This window comes from Pogoniulus pusillus, chromosome 18 (genome assembly GCF_015220805.1).
Source record: "Pogoniulus pusillus isolate bPogPus1 chromosome 18, bPogPus1.pri, whole genome shotgun sequence".
NCBI classification, from domain to species: Eukaryota; Metazoa; Chordata; class Aves; order Piciformes; family Lybiidae; genus Pogoniulus; species Pogoniulus pusillus.
In genome coordinates this window covers 18,334,413-18,347,606 of record NC_087281.1, presented here as the reverse complement: position 1 = coordinate 18,347,606, position 13,194 = coordinate 18,334,413, and the positions used below count along the sequence as shown (strand labels likewise).

At 40.2% G+C, this 13,194-nt stretch overlaps 1 protein-coding gene across 8 annotated transcripts in view; it reads right to left on the bottom strand.

Moving 5' to 3' along the window:
• The window catches only part of CHRM3 (cholinergic receptor muscarinic 3), a 251,612-nt gene that overhangs the window by 98,833 nt on the left and 139,585 nt on the right, over positions 1 to 13,194 (bottom strand). The window contains exon 2 of one of the 8 annotated variants that reach the window (XR_010305584.1): positions 7,541 to 8,348. The exons of the other annotated variants lie outside the window; for them this stretch is intronic. The gene's annotated coding sequence lies outside the window, so the exon portion shown is untranslated. Of the gene's footprint in view, positions 1 to 7,540; positions 8,349 to 13,194 lie in introns of those variants that run through there. 8 annotated transcript variants of the gene reach the window in all.

The window sequence follows — 13,194 nt, the reverse complement described above, 5'->3', positions numbered from 1 at the left end:
CAGACAAGGTGTAAATCAGGTATGAGCTGAAATTTAGTTATGTCTGGGGGTTCTGGCTTGGTACAGAGTAAAATCTGAGTTTTCTTCATTTCTGCACAATCTGGAGGAGGTTATGCTGCCCAGAATATCAGACCTTCAGCCTGGAGAAGAGGAGGCTCAGGGCTGACCTCATTGCTGTCTGCTACTACCTGAAGGGAGGCTGTAGCCAGGTGGGGATTAGTCTCTTCTCCCAGGCAACCAGCAACAGAACAAAGGGACAGAGTCTCAAGTTGTGCCAGGGGAAGTATAGGCTGGATGTTAGGAGGAAGTTCTTCACAGAAAGAGTGATTTGCCATTGGAATGGGCTGCCCAGGGAGGCAGTGGAGTTGCCGTCCCTGGAGGTGTTCAAGAAAAGCCTGGCTGAGGCACTTAGTGCTGAGTGATAGGTTGGACTGGATGATCTTGGAGGGCTCTTCCAACTTGGTTGATACTATAATTCTATGTTCATGATGCTTTTATGAAGGTACTTTTTAGATACTGTTTCATTTTCAAGGAATGGAAAGCCAGAATTAGTGTTTTGCTTATTTAAAAGGTGACCTTGCTTCAAAAACAACAGCAAGAAATAGAACTGATATAAATGTAAAATACTCCCTGATTCTTTGTTTTTATAAGTACTATATTCCTTTTCCAACCCACTAAAGGTTACAATCTGTGGAAGAAGGCTTCCTAATGTCTGTGAGTGGCAGCAGCACTTGTAATGCAGCAGAGATTTTCCCTACACATGTAAGAAATCTTGAGTAGGGTGGAAGTTTCTGATGCCTCTCAATGTGTGATAACCACTCCTTCACTCAAATTATCTCCATCTTGCATGCTCATGAGCAGCAACTGAGCTCACCGTGAGTCAACCTGCTTGCTCACTAGTTTCTTGATGCTTTTCCACGCTGACATTTAAATTCCCTTTACTTATTCCTCTTTGGAATGACTAGGAAAGAACAGATAGGATAGCAGAAGCTTTGTTCCTGAAGGAAAGCATGCTTTTTGAAGGAAACTTTATGCAGAACAAAAGAGAGAGCTTCAGTGTTACCTGGCATGCAACAGTGAATAGAAAACAATGCCACACGATCTTTTCAGATGCGTAACAAAACCCATCACAAACACTAATGGCAGTATCACTTAATGGGAAGGTCATGATCACATTTTGGCAATACACTTCAGGCTGATGGATCTGGTAGTGATATTTTAAATTGTGCTCTAGGGATTTGGCATTTTTACAAGTCTATGAGTTCACATTTCTAGCATAATTAAATGTATACAGGGATACTGTTTAGTAACAGTAAGTTCCTAACTCTCAACTGGAGAGTTTAGGATGTATACAGGGATACTGTTTAGTAACAGTAAGTTCCTAACTCTCAACTGGAGAGTTTAGGATGTACACAGGGATACTGCTTAGTAATAGTAAGTTACTCTCAACTGGAGAGTTTAGGATGTATACAGGGATACTGCTTAGTAACAGTAAGTTACTAACTCTCAACTGGAGAGTTTAGGATGTATACAGGGTGTGATGGTTTGGGGGTTACCCCGCCCCCCCACACTTTTGAATTTGCCCCAGCTAACTCAGACGGACCCTGGGAATATAGATGAAGCAATTTATTTACAGCTAGCAGAATTTACAAGCAGCTATTTACAATATATACAGTTATATACAATTATATACAGAAATATACAAAGGATAAACGATGTGAAAGCACAACTCCCCTCCCAGAAACCTGAGTCCCCAGGAGGGGCTCTCAAACCACCCCAACACCTCCCCCCGGCCCTCTCAACCTTACCCCAGTTCTCAGGAAGAAGAGAGGTGCAGCCAAGAGGTTAGGGAGCAAGGTTAGTAGGAGCAGGGTTAATGAGATGTGACCAGGTCTAAGGCAAAAGCAAGAGTGTGGGGGGGCGGGGTAACCCCCAAACCATCACATTTTTAATTGGCGCCCAATGTGGGGCTAGATATTTCAGTGACTGGAAATTAGCTCTGGGAATTAAGATGAAGCTAATCAAGCAGCTATTGTATTTGGTTGGTGCATTGCTCTGGTCTGGTTTTGTTTACTTGGCATTTAATTGGATAAAAGCTCAAATTGTTGCTTATTTCATTGATCTGGCTTATAATAAGGCTAAAGCTAAGGTTTCAGATATGTTCTGGAGCTGGGGTGATTTTATTCTTGGTTATGCTGGTTTTAATATCTCTGAGAATATTACCAAGGACATTACAGGAGCTCTGGTCAATAATGTGACAATCAATGGAAATTCTGCTTTAAATATGGCTCTAATGAGAGTTATTCAGCCTAAGACAGGAATTCCAACTGTTTGTATAGGCACATGCTCTTGTAAAACTGTTTTTCTTCTCACAGTTTTTAATATTTGCCTCATGATTTTAATATTCATATTAATTTTGGCATTATTGGTGAAAAATTCAAAACCAGCTTCTGTAAAAGCTAGGAAAAATTCTGTGTCTCAGAAGCAGTCTCTTTCACAGCAAAACAAGGGAACACAGTTATTGGCTTCCCCCTTGCCAGCCTCTCCACCCTCCTCTGTAGGTTCTGGGAACACAGCCAGCGTTCCCGCCACTAATGTAAACAATGATAAGGATAACCAAAACAACGCCACAGAGTCTAGACAGGAATCGAACTTGGGACCTTTTGCACGGCAGGCAAGCACTCTACCCCAGAGTTCTCAGCGTGACTGTGAGAGAAGTAGACACAATTGTTTTTCATTTCACTGCCTGTTATCTAGTTCTTTTACCAAAACATCCCAGCTTGCTTCAAACTAGCACAATGGGATACTGTTTAGTAACAGTAAGTTACTAACTCTCAGCTGGAGAGTTTAGGATATATACAGGGATACTGTTTAGTAACAGTAAGTTCCTAACTCTCAACTGGAGAGTTTAGGATGTACACAGGGATACTGCTTAGTAATAGTAAGTTACTAACTCTCAACTGGAGAGTTTAGGATGTATACAGGGATACTGCTTAGTAACAGTAAGTTACTAACTCTCAACTGGAGAGTTTAGGATGTATACAGGGATACTGTTTAGTAACAGTAAGTTACTAACTCTCAGCTGGAGAGTTTAGGATATATACAGGGATACTGTTTAGTAACAGTAAGTTCCTAACTCTCAACTGGAGAGTTTAGGATGTACACAGGGATACTGCTTAGTAATAGTAAGTTACTAACTCTCAACTGGAGAGTTTAGGATGTATACAGGGATACTGTTTAGTAACAGTAAGTTACTAACTCTCAGCTGGAGAGTTTAGGATGTATACAGGGATACTGTTTAGTAACAGTAAGTTACTAACTCTCAACTGGAGAGTTTAGGATGTATACAGGGATACTGTTTGGTAACAGTAAGTTACTAACTCTCAGCTGGAGAGTTTAGGATATATACAGGGGTACTGCTTAGTAACAGTAAGTTATTAACTCTCAACTAGTAAGTTGAGAGTTTTCCTAAAAAAATAGGCAGAACATGAGGAATGAGTTCCCTCATTAAAAAAAAAAAAAAAAAAAAGAACAAGCATAGACTTGCCTCAATACCTTTCATCCTTCCTCAGCAGTGTGAATGCTTCAGGAAACTCATTCCACAATGAAAAATAGTAGTGAATGTCTCTTTGCATATGGCGTAAGTGATCAATTTGTGTCCAAAAGGCACTACAATATTGCTGTGAGGAGGGCAGTATTAAAAGTGATGGAGAACAGCATCTAGCAAGCAATCAATACATCCACCATAAAACAAGAAGTGCTTTGTGCTTGCAGACCTTACTGCCTGCTAGATAAGAGGGTGTGTTATGCTCCAAATATAGAAAAGTTTCTAAACAACCTCTGATTAAGAGTTTCAGTGTATGTTCTACTGCTTTCCTGTTTCAGCCTTTGTAACAGGAAATAGTTTATTAAAAATAAATAAATCATACACTTAGAATGACTGATCCTGACTGTAGAGATCAGGAAGAATCCCAAGCATAGTATTTTTACTAAAGTTTTTTTTGGTACTAGTGGCTTTTGAAGAACATTACAGCAGAATTTAGCTTTCAACAGTTAAAGTAGAATAATTAGATCATATTGGCATTGGACAGCTGTACTTTCAGAACATTCAATTTTTGTGCTACAACAACCTTAACCCTTGTATAAATCTGCCAGCTTGCTCTACCACAGTCTGCTCTAAGAAGTCCTACTTGGAACAGATCACGTGTTGGTTGCATGGAATTTCTTCCTTGCAATACTGACCCATGATAACTAGCTATACACCTTTAAAATCATATTGGAATTTAGATCATAGTCATTCCTGTCCACTTATCATATCACTCTGCAGCGGGCTAGGTATTGCAACTGATACCTCAATACATCTGCACCTGTGGATAATAAGAGTCCTGCTTGCCTTCAGACAGCTGTGGTCTTGAGTCCTTGCCTACTGAGATCTCATCACTTTATATCCACACTTCCTATCCAGTTGTTATCAGAAACTGAAGATACAAGTCACCTGTAGTGTTATGAGATTTACAGTATCATATAAATGTTTCCTTGGTCTGTAAGCCCATTCAGTCCCTGTCAGCCAGATGCCCACATTTTTCTGAGAGATGTCTGCACACACGAAGATGTCAGTGTGCATAATGTACTTGTTTTTTACTGACAAAAAATAGGTAAGGTGGGCTACCCTGATCACCTTGCTTTTCACACATCTGCTCACAGGTGGAAAATCAACGTTTCCCAGTCTAATACTGATGTTATTACCACTCAGTTTACTGTAAACAGGGCAGAAAAATCATCATCAGTTCATGTCCCTCTCACTGGCACAAACATCGAAAACCACATACTTCTCTCTGACCCAAACCTTGCTTACAGCTGAGTTTACAGCCACTACTAATATCTAGTAAGTTTAGTATTCTGGATCAGGAAACACTCAAAAATAATTTATTTTATTCTAAAAAATTACACAAAACTTCTTGCATCTTTGGATGCTTCCAGAAACCTCACACAAAATCTGGACTTTCAACACTTTTAGCAGAGGACCATAAGCACTCAGCTGTTTTTCTGTATTTCCATTATTAAATGCTTATTTGAACCCCACAGGAGTGGAGGACAGGAGGGCAAATGGAACAAACCAAATACATACCAATATAAATACACAGGTAAGGAAAGGAAACTCTCTGGCTTATTCTGCAGGGAATCTTTAGAAATCTAATATGTAGGAAATATATATGTCTACATTTTGGCATCTTTACACCAGAAATTGAACTGAAAAATCAAAGCCATATTATATATTTGTGCTGCAAGCATCTTAAATGAGAAAGGACTGAGAAGAAATCAATTAAGAATAGTCTGTGTTTTTCTTCAATGCCTGACTCACAATCCTCTTGGTCTCTGCACTGAAGTAATAGAGGCTCCTCACCACCTCATACAGATAATAGTGTGTACACGACTCTTTAAAGCAATGGTTTAGAGGGATTTATAGCCAGATAAAGTAACTTTGAGATCTAATCCTTGACAGAGAAAAAAGCTAGACTCTCTGGAAGCAGAGGCTTAGATTCTGGCAGACTCATCTCATTGTTTCATCTTTCAGAGCTAGATTAAATTCTGTGTAGCTTAGCATATAGGGGTCCTCCACAGGACTTTTAGAACATGAAGTCCTATCTCCCTTATGTATTGTTAAATCTAACATCTTTGCTCTCTTTTTTCCCCCATTTAGAAATAAATCCTAGCAACTTGAGGTCATTTTTTTTCCTAAAGATATTTCTCTTTTCAAGGCAGCTCTCTACCTTCTTGTCTTGAAGGTTTTGAAGCTCTATTTCCTTGATTCTCTATTTTAGCTAGCGATAGGAACTCTTCTGTAGAATTGTTCTACTTTGCAAGCAGCATTAACAGAAAGGTCCCAGAAGAATACAGGCTTTTCTTCACAGTTCAGGGTTTGCTCTTTTCATGTCATTAAATTGCCAAAAGCTAACCAGACTCATGGAGATAATTAAACAAAACAAGACAAGAAAGCCCCTCCCCACAAAAAAAAAACCAACAAAACCCAAATCTCTCCTCCCCCAACAAAATGAAATGAAAAAAAAAAAAAACAAAACTATCTTTAAAAAGAGGAAGAAGCCTCATCAAATATCCCACTAATTACTGACCCTCTCAAAAAAACTTCCTGTGTGTACTGAGAAACTGAACAAATTAATGGCTGTGGTTACTACAGAGCTTGTGCTTAAAGTTTTAGAGTTCAAACTATTGATACATATTACAAGTAAAAATGATTGCAGATGAGCACACTAGGGATCTAATTTAAGCATTTAGTAACAGCTAATGCATTACACAACCCCATATACTTTTGGTAGCTACTCAGCACAGCTTGCCCCAAAGGCCTCTTTGGCAATTATAGATAACAAAAAAATTGCTAATAGAACTCCTGTTAATTCAAAACATGTTGGCTAGACAGAAGAAAAGGATGCATAGAGTGGTAGTCATTAGGTTTCTGTGGTTTCCCCAATTAAAAAAGAAGAGTAATAAGAAACTGGATTTGTCAGTACTTTAAATTTTTCTTAATCCTGACTGAGTTTTAAGTCATATAATTCAAATAGTCCCAAAAAGACAAATGCATAAAGATAATGGATAATAATAATTAGCTAACCTTGGCTGCTGTTTAGAGGAAAAAGAAACCGCTAGGAATGAAGTGTGAAGAAAGAAGAAATGAAGCTCATCAAAGAATCACCGACTTGGGCAAAAAAAAGATCAGAAATTTAAGAGTCCATATCTTCTCCCCAGGATGCAGTATCTTGGTATAAAATGCAAAGTATTTTCCATGGCAAAAGGAACAAAACATGACAGTGCTTTGCAGCCAACCTTCAACTTGATGTTCCTTATGCGTAAGAAAGAAGACTGACATGAAACATCTGTTGTTTCTTTCCTTAGGGACCTTTAAGTACACCTAGCTCTTATTTTCCATGCAATTTATACTGAGGTTTCAGAAGTCAATGTGTACTTCCAAAAATTATTCAAAGTAACACAGCCTAAAAATTATATCAATTTAACAAGTATGTGACTAGAAATTGTATGCCAAAACTTGTACTTTCTGCCTGTTTGGAGAAAGTTTAAAGCAACAGAAAACCCCAGATCAATTCCTATTTACCACACCATATTAATTGTGGTGTTTCTTTAGAGTCCATTACATCTATTAATTAATCACATGCTGACTGACAGTAAGAACAAAAGCTATTTTTAAAACATGGACAAATAATGCTGGAAGCAAAAAAAAATCACAGAAAGGAAAAACATTTTTTTCCCCTAAGGATATGCAATGGAACCATAACTTACTTAAGCCTGACTGAAAAGCTTAGAAAATACACTGAAGAAATAATTTCTTTAGACTTTTGTGACTAAATCTTCCTACTTTTTTTTTCCCCATAAAAACTTTGAAGGTTCAGAGTCAACATAAAACATGTCAATGTTTTTGTTATTTTGCACGATCTATTTGCCCCCCCCCCCCCCCAGCTCTATTCAGTCTAACATAAAACTCATAGATCAAAAAAGCTTTTATTCAATCCAGTGTTAGATTTTGGGGGGTTTTGTGTTTGGGTTTTTTGGTTGGTTGGCTGGTGTGTGTGTTTTTAAATATTCTTAATTTTTAAGCTATGAAGATTTATTTTACCATGGAAAAATATTTTTAATCACTCGAAATTCATTTCTATGAAACACAAAGAGCTTTCTTTAGACTTGAAATGTGGATTAATTCAATGTTAGTAGACGGTTTAAAGCTGATTCTAAAGTAAAGTGGGAATAATTATTGAATATGGAACTGGCCTGCTTCTATTTATACAACCTGTTTCAGCTTCTGCAAGCTTATACATGCTTAGGCTATTTCTACAGAAACCTATATTGCAAAGCTGTCAATATTAGAGGAGCTTGGCACTACAGATTTACTGTGTTCCACGCTGTTAAGAACGATAACTTGATTTAGTTCAGCCTGTATAGTCTCTTGTCACAAGGTGAAAAACGAATGTGGAATAAATCACTCTCACAATTAAGTTTACTGCAGTTTTCCAATATTTCTCCTCTTCTGGAAGTCATATTATCTTGATATGACTTAAAGTGGAATATCCTATCTGATCCCAATATGAAACTAAATAGGTATACATTTTTAGAAAGAAAAGAAAGGAAATCATATACCAGCAAATCACACACACACATGCACAAATATACATCACCTTAAGTCTCTAGATACATAAAATGCACACACATGTACATGGGTATAACATTTCTCTGCTTCCAAGTTACATTTATGAAGTAGGGAGACCAACAGATTGTCTTGTTTGTGTTGCAGCCCCTGCTCAACAGTTTCCCTTGCAAGCACCCTGGAAGAGTAAGATTAATGGTTTGGACAAGCAGATTATAAAATACCCCAACTGAAGAAAGTCTCAAACCCTGTTTTTGATTAAGACTGTTTGGGACTCTCAGTTTCAGTGTGAGTTTAAGTGGAACATAAACAACACAGCAATAGAAACCCTCAGACACACTGATACTCAGAAGGCTAGTCACCAGGAATAAAGCAGTGAGAAATGAAGGCAGGCAGGCAAACATAACTATGGTGATTGATTGAACAGAAGCGCTTGGAACATAAAAGGATGACTCCTATTATAATGACAATACCTTTAATTAACATATTAAATGAAAAATAAACTACTATAGAATCAGCAAAATGCTTCCAATTAATGGCAGTAATGTAATGTTAAAACTTAAATGAAGTATTTTTTCCCTTGAGGGTTTTACTGTACCACTTTATATAGCTTAATGTAATTTAAATTATAAACAGAATGGTTTTGAAAGCCCCCAGAGAAATGTATTTTATTTATACTGTATTTCCTTTGAAGAGGTTATGGAAATGAAGCTCTTCCTGTGTCTCATACACCACCTACTGCTGCAAACTAGTCAGCCCTCACAAGTTAAGTCTGGTGAAGTACATAGCAAGAAAATCCAAGATATTTCTTTTTTAAACTCCAGAGGAAATAGAAATTTTTAATTCTGAAAACTAACAGTCTTGCCCCTGATAAAAAGGTACTGAAAGATCTTTGTTGGTGAATGTTTTTTTGTTTGTGTTGTTTTGTTTTGTTGTTGTTTGACTTGTTCTTTTCACAAGAAATGAAACTCAGCCATAAGCACTCCAGATTTTAACTCATATGATTAAATAAGAACTGTTTGCATCATACCATAGAGTTTCATCAGAGAGTGATAATATTTTGCATGCTTAAATGTAAATATGTAAATATTTCTATATTTAATTTATATCACAAATCCTTTAAAAATATATAAATACTATGAAAGGCACATTTCTTTCAGGATGCAAATTACAAAAGGACTGTTAGTGTCACCTTTCATCCTCCAAGTAATTATAATAATCTATTTACAAATAACTAAGCAACTCTAGGAATGAATAAATTGAACTCCAGCCTATGTGCTGGCCTCTCCATCAATAGGTACTGCATAGAACCATTTATGTAACTAGACAAAAAGAGAAAATTGTCTCTAGAAAAGCAATTTTGGACATTAATCATCTTTTTAAAGCATGATAGTACTCTGTCCTCAGAGATGCACCATTACAGAATCACAGCAACATCAGGGTTGGAAGAGACCTCACAGATCATCAAGTCCAACCCTTTACCACAGAGCTCAAGGCTAGACCATGGCACCAAGTGCCATGTCCAACCTTGCCTTGAACAGCTCCAGGGACGGCGACTCCACCACCTCCCCGGGCAGCCCATTCCAGTGTCCAATGACTCTCTCAGTGAAGAACTTTCTCCTCACCTCCAGCCTAAATCTCCCCTGGCACAGCCTGAGGCTGTGTCCTCTTGTTCTGGTGCTGGCCACCTGAGAGAAGAGAGCAACCTCCTCCTGGCCACAACCACCCCTCAGGTGGTTGTGCTAGTTTGAAGCTAGCTGGAATATTTTAGTGAGAGAAATTAGATTACAGCCTGTGAAAAGGAAACAATGGTGATGTCTAATTCACTCAAAGGCTTGCTGAGATGTATAAAAACAAGAACACAAACATAGATAACACAGTTGCTGTGTGTCTCTCGCTGCCTGCACTTTTCTCCCTAACCTGCTGTCTGTGTAACTAATCCTTCTGCCTTCTAACCTCCCTGGCTGATCCTCCAAACTCACCTTGAAATTAAGGCAAAGTTTGGGATAAGGTAGAGGAGTGGAAAGGAGGTGGAAAGATGGTTGGGAGCCCCTCTTGAGGACTCTGGTTTCTGGGAGGGCTGCTGTGTTTCTGTGTTACTTTTTAACTTGTACATTTCTATATATAGCTGTATATATTGTAGATACCTGCTTGTATACTGTGCTAAGCTGTAATTATAAAGCTTCATTCTTAATTTCCAGTTTGGCTGAGTCTAGTCTGGGTAATTTCATAAGAGTAGGGGAGTGGGTAACAGCCAAAGTGTCACAACCATTAAGTCAACATACCAGCCATAGATACACAATGATCTGAGCTGTGATGCTTCTCCTGAAATAATTACAGGTCATTGTGCCCAGCTATTATCTAACTCTAACCAACTCTAGTGCTAAACCTTAGCACCACACTTCTGCCCCTTTAAACATCTCCAGGGACAGGTATTCAAGCACCTGCCAGTGTTTGACAATCCTTTCAGTGAAGCAGCTTCTTCTATTATCCAATCTAAACTCCCCCCGGGGTACAACTTGAGTCCATTTCCTCCCATCCTATCACTTGTTACTTGGGAGAAAAAAGCAACTCGCAGCTCCCTACTCCCAGCTTGCTTCAAACTAGCACAGTATGGTTTGTTTCTTTAACCTTCAATATTTTTTTCTCCCTGTTTCCTCACTGCCCCATCAGAATCTAAGTGACAAGTTGCCCTGAGTTAACGCGGCCTGCTCTCACAGGTGCAGGTTGTGCTAGTTTGAAGCAGGGTAGAATGTTTTGGTGACAAGAACTAGATCATAGGCTGTGAAAGGAAAAGAATGGTGATGGCTACTCCCCTCAGAGTCTTGCTGAAGAAGAAACGAAAACATGAGATAACACATTTTGTCTCACACTCTGCCTTGGGCTGCTGACTGAGCTACATCTCTCTAACACACCCTCCACTCACCTTTGCTTCTTAATCTCCTGACTGAACCTCCATTCTTCCTTGGGACTGGGGTAAGGTTGAGAGAGGCAGGGGGAAGGTGCAGGGGTGGTTGGGAGCCCCTCCTGGGGACTCAGGTTTCTGGGAGGGCTGTTGTGTTTCTGTATCACCTTTTACCTTGTATATTTCTGTCTATAACTGTATAGACTGTAAATATCTGCTTGTACATTGTGCCAGCTGTAAATAAATAGCTTCATTTATATTCCCAGAGCCGACTGAGACTAGTCTGGGCATTTTCTAAAGCGTGGGGGGGCCGAGGAACCCCCAAACCATCACAGGGTCCCTCTCCCCTCACACAGACGGGACAGAAAGTAAGACAAAACCCCCCTTTAACTTAAAGAGTTTCCCTGGAAATGACAGAAGGCACTCTTACCTTAGCCTGTTTTCAGAACAGCTCAGCAAAGCGCAGCAGCAGAAGTCAGCAATGCAAAGGCTCCCCCGGCCCAAGCACGGAGCAGCCAGCAGGGCGCCAACAGGCAGCACCTCAGACTCCTCAGCCACCGGAAGCAGCTACCTGAAGAGGAAGCCTCTCACCTTACGATCGGAACTTCCAGGCCCGCGATACTCTGCTCCTGCCAGCAGGGCACTGGGTATCATCATGGGACTGAACTCAACTCAGGGCACAAGCCACACATGCTTACAAAAGGGACAGAGATGTGTAACAAAACTGTCCTGAGCTGATTATAGCAGGTCAGGTATTCTCTTTGTTACTTCCGTTCTAGGTTAAAATGGAACAATTCCAGTTCCTTTGGGGTACTCAGAAAAGATATTCTCATCAGACTCAGTATCCTGTCCACCACAACATAGGTTTTTTTGGGACTGTTTTCCTGCCCATTAGTGGCCTCTCAATTCAAGAGAGATGTTGAGGTGCTGGAACATGTCCAGAGAAGGGAGACAAGGCTGGTGAAGGGCCTGGAACACAAAGCCTATGAGGAGAGGCTGAGGGACCTGGGGGTGTGCAGCCTGGAGAAGAGGAGGCTCAGGGTAGAGCTCATTGCTGTCTACAACTACCTGAAGGGAGGCTGTAGCCAGGTGGGGGCTGGTCTCTTCTGCCAGGCAACCAGCAACAGAACAAGGGGACACAGTCTCAAGTTGTGCCAGGGGAAGTCTAGGCTGGATGTTAGGAGGAAGTTCTTCACAGAGAGAGTGATTGGCACTGGAATGGGCTGCCCAGGGAGGTGGTGGAGTCACCGTCCCTGGAGGTGTTCAAGAAAAGCCTGGATGAGGCACTTAGTGCCATGGTCTAGTTGAGTGGCTAGGGCTGGGTGCTAGGTTGGACTGGATGATCTTGGAGTTCTCTTCCAACCTGCTTGATTCTATGATTCTACAATGGGGGAAAATTCTGGATACTCACAACAGGGAACATGAATCTATTTTAATGAAGTTCAACAAGAGTAAGAGTACAGTCCTGTACCTGGGGAGGAATAACACCATGCACCTGTACAGGTTAGGGGTTGACCTGCTAGAGAGGAGTTCTGAACAGGAGGACCTTACAGTCCTGGTTGATAAGTTATCCATGGGACAACAATGTGCCCAATAACACTGAAAATGTACTTGAGTGCATTAAAAAGAGTGTGTCCAGCAGGTCAGGGGAGGTTCTTCTCCACCTCTACTCAGCCCTAACTAGACCACATCTGGAATACTGTGTACAGTTCTGAGCTCTCCAGTTCAAGAGGGACAGACCTACCACAGAGAGCTATGAAGTTGATTAAGGGACCAGAGCATCTCACTTATAAGGAAAGACTGAAAGATCTGGAACTGTTTAGTCTGAAGTGAGGGCTGACAAGGGACCTTACCAATGTGTATGAATCTCTGAAGGGTGGCTGTTGGGAGGATAAAGCCAGTCTCTTTTCAGTGATACCCAGTGACAGGATGAGGGACACTGGATGCAAACTCAGTCATAGGAAATTCCATCTCAACGTGAGAATTTTTGTCTTTACTGTGAGGGTGCTGGAGCACTGGAACAGGCTGCTGAGAGAGGTTCTGGTGTCTCCTTGTCTAGAGATCTTCAAAACATGCCTGGATGTGTTCCTGAGTCACCTGCCCTAACCAGTCCTGCTTT